The following is a 17,872-nucleotide window of genomic DNA, read 5'->3' on the forward strand; positions in this document are numbered from 1 at the left end:
TCTTTTCAAATAATGACAATGAGGGCTACATTCCAATTCTTTGTTAAATACACCTGTGCCTAAAATGATGTGCACCTTACTTTGGGCAATGAATACAAGAAAACATGAAGAGCCCAAGTAGTTATCTTATGCTGTCATTCAACACTTTATGCTGTCATTCAACTTCTTTGCCCTAGCAATAAATCTTCTTTGCACGGGGAGTAAAGATGAAAAGGACTGAGAAAACTTTGTTTTTGAATTCATATTTATAAATTATCAGTCAAATTATTTATCAATCTAGGATTTGGACTCGTTGATCCTTGTGGGTCCTTTCCAACTTGGGATATTCTATGATTCTATGATTCTGTAAATTACTGGCAGTGAGTGGACAAGACCAACTAACCCAAAAGAAAGAAAGAAACAAACAAACAAGCAAAAATACCAGAGGTCTAGAGGTCTATCCCTGCATACTCTATGAACACATCTTTTTGTCTGTTACTGAACTCAGAATTATTCTAATGTGAAATCATATCTTGTTTCTCCTGGGAGTACTTTCATGGTGAATTGGCAGTTCTGGCAAACAGTTTTAAAAAACAGTTTGTATTTCATAGCAATTAATTTCTGATAAGCACTGTTAATTTTTGAAATCAATTCTACCCTTTGTCACTCCACAGTCTATGAAACAATTCATGCTACATTGTGATCCTGTATGAAGATAACTGGGATAGCACTGGTATAAGAAACAGTGCAGTGTTTGTTTTGTGCTCCTTTGCCAAAATAAATATGTTCCTTATCAGAGTTGCCCCATCCAAGTGCCCCATGGTATGACAATACAGCTCCCCACCATTAGCTATTTAATTTGGAAGTAGCAACCATTCATGGAAATGCAGTGTACAAGATATACTTATCTTGGGAACATCTTCCTCATGTGGTATAGTTACATTAATCCTCTTATTGTCTTCAAGGTCTGCAACAGTGGAGAACCTTAAGAATAAGTATAGAAAATGAAAAGCCTTTCAGGGTTTATATAGTTAAATTGAGAGTGTTCAAGGAAACTTGACTTCAAAACAATGCTGTGGTATATGCGGGTGAATATTTCCTGCTAATATAATTTTTTGAACTTTTAATTTGTGTTTTCAGTGCTACTAACCATGGAAGTTTCTGTTTGAGGCAGGATCAAATTGGAACTGTAACACTCAGCCAAATAGCAGCTCAGTAGTGAAAGCAGAAACCTTCACTCTGGAGACTATTGAGCTGATGTCTTACAGTGTAAAATCACATTTCTGAAACTGCTAATAAACCACCACCTACAGTCTTTAAAGGGCAATTTTGGCTTGTATGTTATGCTATACTTTTGCTTACATTAATTAGAACTGTCCTCATTTCTGATCTTTGCTGTTTTTTCCACCTTCGTCTCTTTCATCACTCAGCAGCAAGCTTGTATTTTATGTGCAGAATAAATATTAGTCCTGTGTAAACATCCATAGGTACATGGTTTATGTACCACTGAATTTCACGTAAACATATTGAACTGCAGGTGACTTGAAAGCTGTCTAGACTTATATCAGCTATCAGCGCAGGATGAATGTTACCTCTTAGGTGATGCTATATGGCCTGTCGTGCCTAAGAATTAGTGTATCACCATTATGAAATGGATTCTTAGACCTTAGCATTTCCTGCCTTAGCAGCTGCTGACAAGCTGGTGTCACCGAAGTCATTTGGAAACCTGTGGGCTATTGAAAGTTATCTTCTACTGTTGGAGTAGGTATAGTTTCTTTTCCTTGCAATAAAGGAAAATCCAAATGTGATATGTATGCCATGGTATAGGTAGCTCTAATAATTCAGCAGACGAGTAAAAGAAATACTTTGACATATTTCTTAAGGTGTCTTACAACAAAAACCCCCAGTTCCTATCAAAGAATGATTGTAGCCTGAGTGGACACATTCCTTCAGAAGTGGAGGAGTCCTATTGAAAATCTTCCTGAAGACTCAAGTCCAGCCACCAAGAGTCATTGGCAATGTTTTTTTTTGTTTTTGTTTTTTTATTTTTATTTTTATTTTATTTTCTACCACCTGTAAAATTCAAGCATCAGCTTTTGTCCGTGTTGTTACCTGGGAAAAAGGAATCTTCAATTACAGATGAAAGAAGATTTAATTCTAGCATATGACACCTGTTCAAGAAGTCCAGTAGTAATGTAATGTCGAATACAGTCCAACCCATTCTCTTACAGCTGTGGTTGACATTTCAGGGTTAACAAAAGTATGAACAAAGAAACTTAATTGAATCATTTGAGTTACTAGGTTTGAACTGGACTCTACATGGGGTTAAAACTGCCTGTAATTTTTACTAGCTTTTCCATTTCAAGTATTTTAGCTGGCAAGACACTCATTTTAGCTTGAAAAATCATTCGTCATTCCTTTGTTTCATTTTATTTTATTTTTAATAGCCTTAGTAACAATGCTTTCAAGATAAGTTTTCGTCTTCCTCACCCATTTGATGCTGCCAGCGATGAATGCCAAGTAATCAATAGTTCTGACCTAGGATTTATTTTGCATCCCAAGATTGGTTTCGAAATTTGTCATGTTGCATTTTTCCAACTTCTTCTTTTCCCAGCGCTATAATGGCTAAAACTGTAGGATGGAAGGGGGGAAGATGTGGGTGAATACTGAAACTCTCAAGATACCAGCAGAATTAAAGTCCATCTTCTTCCATCTCATTCTGAAATATAGTGAAAGGTGGCAATAGCACACCTTGCTAATCTTTCTCAGAGGAAATTCCGCTTCATGATGAAAAACAAAGCCTGAGACAAACCCAACACTTCCAGCTTGTTCTCTTAGCAACAGCAGAAGCAATTGCCCTGCCATACATAGTTTGCAGGTGTTAGAGAGAAGGCATGTAGGTCTTGCTATTGTCCTCCAAATCCCCTATTTTTAAATAGGTTGTTGGAAAATAAAACTGTACTCTCAAATCCTCACTTGCTATTGAGGAGGCTGACACAGTAAACCTTAGTCGATAGGGAAAAGTGGGTAAAGTTAGGAAGATGCAGCTTACAAGAAGGGGAACTATGTCTGTTCCCCATCTGCTCCTGAACTCCAGAAGCGCAGACAAAGCACATTCATGGAAGATTAGCTTTCATCCCCACACCCTGCAAATGAAAAAGATTATTACCAGACTGGAATGATTGGTGTGTTTGCTTTGAGCAGGTAAAAAATAAGATTTGGAGTTGCTCTAAAAAGCTCATTCTCCATCTCTTCAGAAAGTAATCTTTCATTTTGTACCGCTTTTTACATTTTCTCCATCATCCTTCTCTAAGTTCCCTTTCCTGTTTGTACCCAAACTCTGGTAGGGACTAAAAATATGTACATTAAGAGCCACTGATGTTTTGAGAATAAAGACTGGGACTTTAACAGAGATATGAGATTTGTATTTATATATTGGATTTACTTTTGACTTCAAACTGTTCAAACAATGGGGCAGCATTTGTTCAAAGTATGGCAACTATTTTAGGCCTTTAATTATATATATTCATATATATAATATATATATTTATCTATGTTATATATATAATATATATAATTATATATATATAATTATCTTTGCATATAATTCTGTTGTGATTAATATAGAATATGGTGTGATATTTTAAGGATCTTGGCCTCAACTAATAAATATGGAAACAGTGTAAACTTCTGTTTTCTTTTAAAGGAATTAGACATGTAACAGCAATTGCTGTCTTTTAGAATGGTCCCCTAAAGTCCCATCTGGGATGCTTTCTGGGCATATGTCTTCACTCACAGTGTCTAAAGGGATGTTAGATAGTGATGTTTAAGCACAGAATTGTTCTCATTGTTTATTGCTTGGCTGCTTCTTGTGTCTTACAGGGGTAGAGAAATCTCAAATATAATTAGACAGCCCTAGAGATTTGCCCTTTAAGTGCAGATCTAAGATGTGTGGTGTTTTTTTTTTTTGTTTTGTTTTGTTTTTTTCAGCTGTTCCTGAAGCTGAAACTTGCAAATGCTCACTATGCAAAAATCTTACTATGGGGTGGCAAAAAAAAAAAAAAAAGGAAAAGTAGAAAAGTATAATGCATTAAAATCACTTGCTTCAATGATTGTATAGACTTTTTATTTAAATAATTATTAAAAAGCTCTACAAGGATGATATTAGATAACTGCTTGACTATCTTCCTAAATCTGAGGCAAGTTATTCTAACTGATAGCGCCACAATATCATAACAGGACTATAATAACCAGTCAGGTAGGATTTTGGCCAATAGCTTTTCATTCTGTAAATATATTAAAGGTATTTAGGTACCTTTTAAAATGTACCACTCTCACTTTGGCATTCTCTTGGAAACCTAGTCAAAGAGGTGTCTTTTGCAGCCTGTCAGAAGGTCACCAAAATCAGCTTACTTTAGAATAAAGAACAGTTAGACAACCTTTGTGTTATTGTTTTGGTAGAGGATGACAATTTAGGGGAGACATCCTTTAAAAGCTTTCCAGAGAAGGACATGATTTCTAATTACCATTGTCAGGTGTATAGTTCTAACATTCTTTGGAAATGCACATATTAATTTTGCAACTTCCTTTTGTAAGTGCAACCTCAGAATTGTATATGGTTATTAGTTTCATGCAGCTGTTGTGAAGCCTCTTCTCAAGAACATGAGTACAAGAAAAGTTTCTAGATAGCCCTTTTTCAAAGTTCAACTGGAATTTGTAGTCAAAAAAGGGAACAGAAGCTTTTGCTGACTCTAATGGACTGTTTTTATTAAAAATTTGGCAGGATTGGTTTATTTTAAAATATACCAAATTAGCTACAATAAAGATTCCACCGGCTCTTTGTTCTTCACACCACAGAAGGAGGATTTATTTTGGATCTCTCCTTCAGTGCCACTACATCTTCACACTTAAATCTCTCACTGGATGGATATTTGTGCTTATTTTAGTGAATCATTAAAATTCTAACCCTCCTTCACCAACATAGTCTGTTTTTTTCTTTTTTTTTTTCCAATTGCTTGTTCTATTTCTTCTCTTTCAGATTATGTTTCTCTATTGTCATCCTGCTTCCTTTTGTTCAATTTTTATTTTCCAGTGACTCATGTTCTGTTCAGTGTCTTCCCCTGCCTTTCCTTGCATAATGTTGCAACCACAGTGACTGACTTTAAAGGGTGGGCTTCCGAGATTCCTGTCTTTCCTCTGCTTAATTTTAAACTATTCTGTGAAAAGAATGATGTCTCTTGGTTTTGCTTTTTGTTTTCTCCTGAGTGCAGATGACCCATTATAAGAGAAAGCAATGAGCCATGCCCTGTTACCGAGTGCTGCAAAAGTCAGTGTATGAAAATGAACAAATTGATTCTCTGTCCTTCACTATGATTTGTACTATCCCACTCTTTATTGAATTAAATGTGTTAATAAAGGATTTATATAGCAGCTAAGAAGGAGTTGGCCGTCATTTATCAATTAATTACCCATGAAAACTGAAGTTACATGGTTATAGTAATTGTACCGATGGTGTTAGGCATATGCTACATGAAAGTGCAGTCACCTTGAAATAATATGGGCAAATCAGCTTGTAAGCTACAGAATACTATTAATAACATAGTCTGATATACTGCAGGACTGAAATTTGTCCTGGAGTGATGCATAGATAGACGGCAGAATATTTTATTTTTGGTTGAAGTTTTGGGTCACAGGTGATCAAATTGGTTGAGCCAATTGATCAAATTGGTTAATTCTGAAATTGGGGATTTCTCTCTTACCATATCTTAGATGCATGGAGTAAGCTTAATGTTTCTTTTGGGCTGAGAGGAAGGGTTTGATAAAGACAGGTGGTACAAAAAAAAAGTTGTAAAGTTGGGTAAAGATGCCTTGACAGAAATTGTATTGACTTCAACAGCTAATTTCTAAAGCAGTAAAGTAATATGATACAGTCCTCACTGCTATTCTCTTTTAAAACCAGGCTAATGCAAGGTCAGCTGCAGCCATTTTATTGATAGGGGAGGAAAGGGTCTATGCAGCTGCTAAGTTAAAAGTGGTATTATATGCTTCAAGTCATTTGTGCTTCATTAGGCACTGCTACTGCAAGAGTTTAGAAGGAAAATTGTACAAACCAGAATATTTCTGCCTGGTAACACATCCTGGGTTTGTTCTGCAATGAATGAGAAAACTTGTAAAAAAAAAAAAAAGCAGCTATGATATGACAATCTATCTTAGAGGTTCTATAAAATATGCTGATATGCCTGCCCCTTCCTCTTACAGTACTGATTATTAAATAAGTACCGATATTAAAGTATTCTTGAACAGCCATGACACTAAGGTCATTTAACTTTCTTGTGATGTTAGAGCCAGGCTGTTGGCCGCTTTTTTAGCCAAGTCATTGACTCGATAAACTTCTTCCGATGGCTGGAACAGACACTGACGCTGTTCAGACTTTGCTGCCGTAGTGTCAGACAATGAATGCAAATTATAGCATGCTATTGTTTGTGTTTATATTAGAATTTAGGTATCCTAATTAGGTTGTCAAGTCTATTGTCTTTTCTGCTCCTACAGAGAAACATGTAGTCACTTCCCAAGAAAGCTTACAGTCGACACTTTTAGATGAGGTATAATGAGTGAGTAACAAACAGGAACAAAAAAAAGGTTGAAGGAGCAGCAGCAATATGATGACCTAAGCCCTGTTTAAATCAAAACCAAGATGCGCATTAACTACGATTGTCTTAGGAGTCTAGAAGGATGATATAAGAACAAAAAATCTGATGAAACTTCAGTTTTTACCTATATCAACTTATCTAATCGTTCAATCATCTTTGAGCAGAAAATACAGGAATTGGCTTGAGAAGGCAGTTGACTTTTGGTTTGGTTAGTTAACTTTTTATGCAATTATTCATCATGGTATCTGACATGTATAGGTGAAAGGTTTTCATTACCCCTCCCCTACACACACCCTCACTAAAAAAAAAAAAAAAGCCTTAGTTTGAATGTAATATTATGAGCCACATATTAAAATGCTCCTCTCTCCAGCTTTAACCTATGGCTTAATAAATGAAAAATGATATGCACCAAATTGCAAGAATTGTGCACAGGCATTCATTTCAGAGTGAAAGCTATTTGGATGCAGTTATAAATGTTCCAGTTGTGCCAATAACTAAACAATACACTTATTCTAGCTTTATTGTTGAAGCATTTTACACTTCAAGTATATTATATGCTTCTGATCATACATTGTGCACCATGTACTCTTTGTAATTATGGCAATCTGACTAGTTGTTAAGGTTGAAAAAGGTAACTGCCACTAGAAATCTGGAAAAGTGAATTAATTAATGCATTTTGTTAAGTAAGAGAGCACTGTCAAAATTCCCATTTTATGTCAAGTGCAGAAATATGTTAAAATGCTGCCCTTTGAGAAAATGTATTCTTAATATTTCAGTTACATTGACAAAGATTCACTTCAGATTTCTTTCCAAAGTCATGTATGTGTCTCATGTCAAAAATCCGGGCTATAAATGATACCATCTCTGTGCAGTAAGAACAGAAGTTAGTAGCCTCTGCAACCACATAAGCATAAGGAGAAGTGAGGCCAGAGTATAGGTAAAGATTATGGTGTCTGGTACGTGAAATAAGAGACTACCACCCTTTTATTGAGTGGTCTGTAGCAGAGAAGTTCACGGATATGTTACATAAAGCTTCAAATTCAGGGCGCTAAGGAAACATCTCTGTAGAAGTGTTTAAGATAACGTTTTGCATCTAGTTCAACTGAGGTGAAGTTTGTCCACAGCTTGGCAATCACCTAAGGAACGCTGCATGTCATATTACATATAATACCACATTACCTATGAAAGTAAATAGATGTTTTCACATAGCCTATTTGCCTATATTTCTATTGGAAAGTCCACGCACCACGGAAATTTGTGGTATCTTAGTTTGTGGTTGGCCTCCAGCCCTGCTGTGAGATTCATTTCTGAACCTTGCCTTCTGGTGGCCATTTTGTGTCAGGGCCCAGTAAGGGCCTGACAGTTTGTGCTGGGTACCTGGTGCTGCTGTAATTAGCTTATTCTTCTTCAAGAAGAGGGATCCATTGTTAAATCCTTTCTAGCGGATTCAAAGCATGGATTTCAACCCAGAGCTGGTGCTAAAGGGTGACTGTCTTAATTTTCCTGCTGTATCTCTGTAAGAAGCCTTGAGTTTGACTGAAGGAAGTGAACAACAGCTTTTTCTGCTCTGGATACTGCTTTAGGGATACTGGCTTTAAGTCCCAACTGAAGGATGGTTTGTCTGTTTTTCAGACAGCCAGACAGAAGCACAAGCTCCTCTAAAGACAAATGGAGTGTCAGTGGCCAACTGCAGAGAAGATAAAGGATTCCAAAAGCTGTGAATATTGCAGTCAGCTATGCCGGGCCTATTTAATATCCTTTCATTCCATCTCCTTTCATCACTTCAGTCTTTCCTAGTTAGAATATAAGTTGTTTAGTTGAATACATTCACAGAAGTATGATACAATAAACTCTGCCATATTCTAGTATAGACTGGTAACCTATATGTATTACTCTTCTTCTCCTTCTATAAAACGAGTCTCTCAGTCTTTCCCATTCCTTATTTAGATCATTGTCTTCTTGTCTCCTTTAAGCTACTATGAACGGGAATCGAAGATAAAGTGTTTGTAGGTAGCATTTTAAAACAGCTGCAATTTCAGTGCTGGACCAGCCTCCTGATTAAACAAGTGGAAAAGCTGTTATTTATACTCTCTAATAAAAGTCAGAGAGAAGAAGAGCAAAGAAGAAAAAACATCCTATTTTAGGCAAGTAGTAGCCAGGAAGTAAAAGAAGAACCTGTGTCAAAAAGCAAAAAAAAATCAAGAGCAGAAAAGAAATTTAAGGGTGACAAAGAAAAGGATCATGGCCATTTTGGTGAGTAAATACTTTTAGACAGGTATTGATCTAGTGGGGAAAAAAGAACATATGCTCTCCACTGTAAAATAGCACTTACTGGGGGTGATGCACGCAGAAACAAGGCTACAAGTGAAGAAAAATAAAGCATTTGCCCATAGTCGGAAAACATTTTTTAAAACTGAAGTCTTGTTTGTTTTTGTTTTTAATGTCCTGTACCCAAGTCTAAGAATCAACAGACAGAAATACAGAGAGATATTCATGGTGGGTTCAGAAGAGAAATCATAATCTCACTGAAGTCAGCAAAAAATTTTGCCATTGATTTAAGTGGTTGCCAGGGCTTTGCTCCAGGCTTTACTGTGGTTAAGAGTAGTCTGTTGCTGATTGCAGAACAAAGCAAGGCAACAGGGAACATGTAGCAAAACATGTTCCTTGTTGTTTATCTTCTGCTCTCCTCACTCTTCCTCCTGCTGAAGATGTTCCTGTGGGTCTGTGCTAGCCTTGGAGTATGTGGTAGTGGCTATTTCCTACCTGCTAGATGGGTTGAGCTGGATTCCTTTACTTGTAGGGTCATTCCACTAATGGAAGAAGTTGAATATGCATAAATAAAAATGTCTTGTTTCTTAAGTGACAATAATGCGCTAAATCTTGTCATTCCCCACCCCCCAACTGTTTTATTATTCTTTACCTGTTGAGAGAAAAGTGATTAAGTAGTGAGCATTAAATTTACCAGTGATGCTACAAGTAGGAGAGCATGGATGTGGAACAGCACTGGCTCTGCGATAAGGTAATGAAACAGAGGGGATGAGCAACAGAGAGAAGTGACAGGAAATAGAGAGTACCATACAGTAAACCTCACTCTGTTCCTGTTAACTGGTGCAAATCCGAAATAATCCCACAGACCGCAATCAAAATATGCTGATTTCATATCGGCATAAGTGGAGTCAAAATATATTTGAGCAGATTCTGCATGCCCTGTGCCTCCCCGTGTTGTAACAGAATGCCTGTGTGTGTACTGCCTCATATCTGCATTGAAATGATGGTGATAATCTTTTGGTATTTCAGAAAAATATTCACAGAGAGCTGTATCACTACGGCATAGTATTTTGCCACAGTTCACCAAAAACAACCAGATGTCCTCATGATCTCTCCCAAGAAGGAGTCACAAAATTAAATTTCATTCCTCATAGTGTTTTTTTTTTTTTTTTTTTTTTCAACTGGATGCTTTCAGTAAGTCTTGCTGCCTCATAAATTTCAGTATACCGAGCAGATTTGTTGCTGTGTTAAAACACTCTATTGTTTGTCCGAAGATACCTTTTTACCTTTTTTTTTTTTTTTTCCTTGAGTGTATAACCTGTTGTGCTTCATTTTGTGGTACACAGCAGACAGCAACATGCTGATCCACCATTTCACATGGAGATACTGTACATCCTTCCTTTTTCCTGTTTTGGAGGATAAACAAATGCTAAGTATCTGACATGAGGCAACCCTTCCCCTTGCCTGATTAAGCATCATCACCATTCACGCAGCAGAAAAGCTGTTCTGCAGGCAAATGGTGCTGGGGTTTGAAGATATGATTTGCTAGGCTGAATGCAACTTTGTACCAGCCATGGAGTACATAAGACAATGAAGAGACATTCTCTTCATTTCAGCGTTTGCTAATGGATACCTTCTTAACCCTGCTCACTGCCAGTGCTACTACTCTTACACAAAGTACACTGGCTGGCATGCAGACTGCTTCAAGAGCGGCCTGGCTGTATCTGCTGTGAACAGAGACGTTGAAAGCTATTCTTTTCCTGATATATTTAATTAGAAAATATGTAAAATAGATATATTTTTTCCATATCATATACTGAAAAAGGGCTTAGTTTTTATTAGAAGTAAAACTTCGTCTGTATAATAAACTTGCAAGGTTTTTAAACCTTTAAACCTAGCTGTAACTAGATGCTGGAAGACTCCCTTCACATCAATGAAACTCGCAAATCAGTGTGTAAATAATCAAACCACATAAGAGTAGTGTTTTCTGAATGATTTTCCAGGTCCTGTATAATCTTTCTGCTCCACAGAAACATATTTTATGTTTCTTTTTCCTAACAAATGCAAATCAAATACTTCAATATTCAAGGTAATCATCCCTTCTAGGGAAGGGTCGAGGACTGGAAAGGAGAAGAGGAGTTGTTTGTTTTTACCAGCCCAACCAAGAGCGTTTCTGTGCGTATATTTAATGAATGAATCAGCCTACTTTAGCACACAATTGCTTAGATTGATAATTATTCAAGAAACAATACTGCCTTGGGAAAATCTATAGCAATAAAAAAGAAATCTGGATGGACCGAATAACCTTTTCAGGCCTATATTTATCTCCAAACGAGGCTTTTTTTTTTTTTTTAAGTTTCTATTCTTTAGAAGATGCATTACTGGATGGTTAAAAAATAATCAGATTGTTAGTGTTTAGAGTCTGGAGTTCAAGGTGGCAGTGAAATCAAGCATTAATGGACGGTATTCTCAGATGTATAGCTGGGAAGATTGTTAGGTTTTAAATATAGAGTCAAAGTGGCAATATAAGCTGAATCTATGCATCTGTACTCTAGTGACAACTGTTACCATTACCAATATGAACAGATAGCAGGTTCTAATTAAAGTTACAAGCCAGAGGGAATAGGCATTAAGAAAGAAAAGAATAATTCTGTGAATAAATTGCACTTGATTTACTAGTTCACAAAAAAGGTCTAAAAATTAGTACCTGAAATTACTTTAAATACACCATCTATCAAACCACAGAACAATAATCAAGTCGACCTAATTAGAACACTTATAACTATAAGCAGCATGTAGTATGTTCTTATCTTGACGTGGGGAGACCAAGCAGTCCCCTAAGTGCCAGTTAATCTACAACAAACTTTTGCTGAGACTTAGGAGAAACCCCCTGCAGCAGCTACCTGCTTGCTTTCGATGTCAGATTGCCTGGGCTGTAGCTGCTGGTACTCTCTTTCTGCAGGTGCATTAAGTGTGGTCTCAGCATGCACACCATGAGCTGGATCATAAAAGGTCCATGAGAAATTCACACAGCACTCTGTGAGACCAGTTTTGCCTATAAATGTGAGTTAGCCTTCTTTATGTATAGGTGTCACTTTTACTTACATGTTCACTTACTCACTTAAAGGGTTCATTTAGGTCAGAAATCCTCTGTGTATGAGACTAACATTGTCTCTGCAGATATACAGCTTTTAAGAGTGGACACAGACCAGATTCCTGTAGTAATGCTGAGGAGTGGGATACCAGGCGAATCACCAGCACCTCTGGATGGGTATCAGTGCCTCGTTTGCACCGATCAGTCTCAGCAGGGAAGGGAGCATTCGTAGCTCTGTGTAGCATATGGGAAGCCTGTGCTAAGGCAAATGCTTAAATAGCTCTCTCTTGCTATGTGTATTGACTGTTTTCTTCATTTTCAGTGTTTTGTATGAGCAGTAGAATTTTGGTCATTGATATAAGTTGTTTTGGATAAATCCAGTTTTGCAAGTCTTCTTTGAAAATGTCAAGACATGCTTGGAATGGCGCATTTCTAGTCTGCTTTCTGTGAGAATGTTGGGATCTGGCAATGCTATTAGATTAAGTATTTAGGACATTAACATGAATGAACAATTTTGAAGCATTAGAAATGCTTCATTAAACTGGCATATTTCATCAAACAACCCAGATGAATGGTGAGATTTTTTCTGTGTTGCTTTGAAGGGGCTGCAGTTAGTAGTGGTGGAAGGAAACACGAGAACAAAATTACTCCTGTACCTCACTTTATTCCTTTATTTTCTTCTCTATCTCTGTGTATTATTTTTGCCCCCCCTCACATTTTGAAAAAAATGGCCACGTCTGGCTTCTCCAGGCAGCCTTTAACGTGCACAGAAACCATCGCTGACTCATGCAAGCTTGCACGTCTTTTTGCTTCGTCATGGAGCCAACCCTGTCACCAGCCATTGCAGTTACAGTGAGGATCTCCTCAGGAAGGTTTTTAGCAGGAGCTTCACATTAAGCCACACCTGCCTGAAAGATAAGCAGAGCTGCATACCTGTCTCAGCATTTGCAGTAGCAGCGTGATTGTAACTGAGCACGGAAAGTAGGTCACGGGGAGCAGCTCGTCAGTGGCATGCCGAGGGGCTAAATACTCTGGCCAGCCCAAGTTTGACTCTTTGAGTTTCTTAGCTAGAAGCTATGTGGAAATGAGGGCCAGTAAGTCTGCTGTGGCCCAGAGCACACCTCAGCATTGTAGAGCCCACCCAAGCTTTGGCACTACGTTGGCTGTGATGCACCCACTCTCCCTGTGGGCTGTGTGCACAGGCAGTACCGTGCATGTGAAGCTGTATGATCAGAGTCACACAGCCCCATCACATCACATGTGATATATGTTGTGTCAAAAACTGTGGTGGTTTTGGAGCTGCGCAGGTGGAATCTGTGACCCTTTCACAACACAAACTGTCCATCACTGGGCCTGGTGCAGAGCTTCCATGGTGACATTTGCACTGGGAAGTTGCACAGATTGACACGCCTTCTCTCCTATCTCCAGCTGTAATTATTGCCAGGACAGGAACTTCAGCAGGAGGGGGGAAGAAGCCCCTTTTTAACTGAATGTATAGATTGTGGCATTCAGAGGCTGCACTGTCACACACGAGGAGGGCAGTAATAGTGCCTGCTGTGGCTCACCTCTGCTGTGGTGGTGTGGCTGCAGCCATGCAGCAGCAGAATGTGGGATGCCAAAATATCCTTAGTGACAAAAATGTATGTGTCTACAAGGTTGGAATTGTTTCTTCCCCTGAAATGATGTTCATTGTACCTGTGAGTGATGTATGTTGGGATTTCAGTGCCTCAATTCCATCTGAATTTCACTTTGAACAGATAAGTAAGTGCTTTTTGGGTCTGACATGTAGAAACTCTGTATGTAAGCATGCAGTGCAGAGGAAACACTGCTGAAAGAGCTGTAAATGCTCAGGGCAAGAAAATCATGCCTCTCTAACACACTAAAGTTAAACCAGTCATGCAGCTGCTGGAGGTGGAGGGAATGGTTGATGTAATTTATTTGTATTTAAAAAAGAAAAAAATATCCCTACCAAGAGGTCATTAAAGCAGAACAGTGTTCAGGAAGTGAAAGCTGAAGCAATTGTGCATTAGAAACTAAGAGGTACAGCAGGATTAAGTGGTCAGGTTTTTTGATCATGGCAAAAGGCTAATGGTATAGTGCCCTAACACTCTGTATTAAAACTGGTGCTATCGGAAAAAGGGGATGAACACGCTATCTGAAAGGTGGCAACATTTGTTGTTAACAGAGAATTACTTCAGTTAATCAGAACTAGGGAAGATTGTGAATGACCTGGGTTAACAAAGTGAATAAATGGGCAGTGTGATGCAGATGAAATGCAGTGCTGACAAATACAAGGTTGGACACACATTCATTGGAATAATTGGAAGTATCTGTAGGCTTTGTTGGGTTCTAAATTAACCATAATTATTTAGGTCATTACTTGCTATGATCAACTTAGATGAAAAATTTGTGTTGTGAACGGATACTATGAAGACAAAATATGATGTGGGAGCACATGTGTTGGGGTGGTGGGGTGGAAGATGGAATAGAAAATACAATTCCATCGATAAATCAGATATAACAATCCACCAACAGTTTTGTGGTTTGCCCTTTCTCTTAAAGCATTCTGGCAAAAAGTGATTCTGCAGACTGGCAACTACACAATTAGAAAAATGGAGGAGTCTGAAAACAAGGATTTGTTTAGCAAGTAGTCAAGTAATAGGAGACAGTGGGGAAGTGTTTAAAACAATAAGTAGTATAAAGCATACAAGCTAAGAAGTTTCTATTTATCCTGAAAATGGGAAAAAAAAAAAAAAAAAAGAAAAAAAAAAGAAAAGTGGTCTGTTCAAAGTGAATGAAAATGAATTATTTCCATAAAAACTTTGTTAACCTTTGGGACTCATTCTCCTAAGCAATCATGGAGGCTGAAAGTTCAGCAACATTAAGCTATTTTAAAGCTATTTGTATGCTACAAGACTGGGACAGTTATTCCAGATAGATATTCAATGTTTCTTATTCAGTCTGCCTCTCCTTAACTATACACTCATGACACGGGATGTTGTGCTTACTATTGTGAATCAGACCTTTTAATGTACACAGATGTTTCTGTGCTCAACTTTGCTTCTCTAAGCTTTAAACTGGTTTGCAGTACAGCATCTACACTGAGGCAGGGTTTCTACTCCAACAGACAGGAGACATGTACCCAATGAAGAAATGGTTAAAATTTATATCAGCTTTGCTTTAGAAGAACTTTTTTTGATAAAGCTACCTATTCTGAATGTTATTTCTGCCACTGTGACTTCCCCACTCTGCAATCCCCCGCCGAAGACTTCAGCAGCTGGTGCATTACATGGAATGGTGTTTTAAAATCTCCTTGGTGCTGAGTTGAGGCTTGTATGATTTTCTATAGCATTTCTAACCACTCTGGCTGCATCATGGTGTGATCTGTTTCACATGCCAGGAACTTTGATGGGGCACAGTTGAGATTAATGATGACATAATACAGTAAGAAGAGATATTAATGCTCTTAGGCATGAATTAATGAAATACCATTGAGAATTTATCCTGCATGAATAAAGGGATTTAGAAGTTGTCGTTCTAAAAACCGCATGAGGTATTTTACTGGGGAAAAAAAAAAAAAAAAAAAAAAAGAGTAAAAGAAAAAAAAAACACTGCTGAAATGGGCAGGGTCCTAATGAACCTTTACTCCAGATTTTTGTCAGAGCTGGATGATTGAGCTGGATCTACTAATTGAATTCCTACTAATTTACAGCATTTATATAAATGAGGCACAAATCTCTCCCATCCAGGGCTGTGTTGGTGCTAACTTTTATCCCCAGCTCAGTACAAAGCTGGCTCCCAACCTCCAATGTAGTTCTAGGGTAGAGACCCAGCAGGCTAGCAGCATTCATAAATCTGGATCCATACAGCAAGACTCGTGCTTACTGGAATGGTAGCAATGACCTTCATAAATGTGGATGGTGACTGCCACCATCTATTTAAAAAAAAAAAAATAAATCTAATGTATGTTTCACCGTGAGCTCCCTTTGTGTCTTTGAAGGGCTAAAGTGTCTTTGCAAGGCTACAGCAGAGTGGAACTGAAGAGCACCTGTGTCCCAGCACTTTTCATTCTCCATCATCCCCTAGAATTTGTGAGTTAAGACCCCCATGGAAATGTACTTGTCTGTATGTGTACATATAGATATATATACATCTGCCTGTAGCTTCTCTTGATTTAAAAAATAATTTTATTCAGGGATAAAATTTTACACTAGCTTATGTTGTCATATAATCAATTCTAGAAGACAAGTTTTGTTAGTCTTGAGGCAAAGTGGGATAACAGTACACAGGGATCGTTTACTTTTTGTTGTTTTTCTGTTAATGTCTGTTCTGAGTAGTTCAGAAAGAAATTTTTCTTAAAAATTAGGACATAAAATATGACACGTATTTTATCCATAACTTATGTCAATTTGAAACACCTTTTATTGCCTACATAAGTGAATATATGTAAACTTTATTAGTAATTTCATTTCCAATTTAAAAGAAGCAAAGGTGTATTGTAGAATTCACAGATAAAGAATAATTTTAACTATAAAGGTATTACCAATGTTGCATTTCTTCATGTTATGGTTCACTTATGTAGAATTGAGATGTATTTTATATTAAACAATGCATAGCACCATTATACAACAGTTCACTAAATGCACATCCCATTTAATCTTTTGCAGGAATATAACTGGACTGAAGTTACAAGGAAGAATTGGATGGAGCCAGTAGGGTTAACACTGATACTAACAGGAGATTACTAGCCATAAGAAAATTACAGCTCTTCTGAAAGACAGTGCCTAAAATAGCAGCATATCCTTGGCACCATCATAGGAACTGGTTAACTGATGACCCTGAAGAAACACTTGTTTCCATTAATTCTGCTGTCATTATTTCGCTATTCTCGACTCTTGCTCTCAATTCTTCTGTCCTTCTGATCCCAAGACAAGATGGCAGGAACGTGAGAGAGAACATAAAGAAATTACAGTAAGCTGTCGGCCATATAATTGTATTGTAACCTACTACACTGAGAAGTTACACCAACAGAAATTTGGCAAGGTATTGGCTGCTAGTTGCTAACTAAACACAGGACACTCACTAGCATAACATTTAAAAAAAATAAAATATAAAATAAAAAAAATAGGCTCACTAAAAAGCAACATCTACATTACAAGGAAGCTAACAAAAGAATTCCCTTATGATATTTAGGTTCAGCTGGTTCATCTTAGGTTCATCAGCTCAATTTTCTTGTTTTATGTATACGTATTACATTTGCAGTTGAATATATTTTTAAGATCACAATGCTACAAACCTTTTTCCGGCATGTAGTTTCACCACCTTTAGTTAGACAACACGTGACACACAGAAGTACTTGCTCGAATTAGGGCTGAATATTCTGCTGAAAGCTGGTGATGTTATTAGATCATGTACTACAATTACTTGAGCACCACAGTTTTTAAATCCCTAAGACATGATTTCCTAGGTAGAAGGCAGCAAGTATGCTTTTAAGTTGCCAGACAGACCAAGGGAATCATTTTGCTCCGAAGCGTCTGCTGTATACCCTGAATCAGAACAAATCCTTATTTCACAAAGACTTCAGATTTTTAAAGCATCTCTGCTAAACAGAAGTGAACAGTTTCTGATTAAACTTTAAATGTTCCAGTGACTCTAACACAAAGATAGTAACCTTTATGTGTTAAGGAACATATTGGCAAGAGTTACCAGGAGGGTAAGGTAAAGATGCCTTTGTCTTCAACAATTGCTACAGTGCCACAGTCCCAATTACAGACATACTGAGGTTATCTGAACTGTACGGTTCCATCTCAACTCAGATATTTTTTTACAAAGTTTGAATTGTCTCAACACCAGGAAGTCTTGCCCAAAATATTTTTCTGAA

General features: G+C 37.5%; 1 long non-coding RNA gene across 1 annotated transcript; it reads left to right on the forward strand.

Annotated features, from left to right (window-relative positions):
- Positions 1–15,298: 15,298 nt before the first annotated feature.
- LOC136791410 (uncharacterized) lies at positions 15,299–17,068 on the forward strand. Its single transcript, XR_010833399.1, has 3 exons — positions 15,299–15,883; positions 15,992–16,082; positions 16,659–17,068. It is a non-coding gene; the product is annotated as an uncharacterized lncRNA (long non-coding RNA).
- Positions 17,069–17,872: the final 804 nt, after the last annotated feature.

The sequence above is a fragment of the Anser cygnoides genome, chromosome 8 (genome assembly GCF_040182565.1).
Source record: "Anser cygnoides isolate HZ-2024a breed goose chromosome 8, Taihu_goose_T2T_genome, whole genome shotgun sequence".
Taxonomy (NCBI): Eukaryota; Metazoa; Chordata; class Aves; order Anseriformes; family Anatidae; genus Anser; species Anser cygnoides.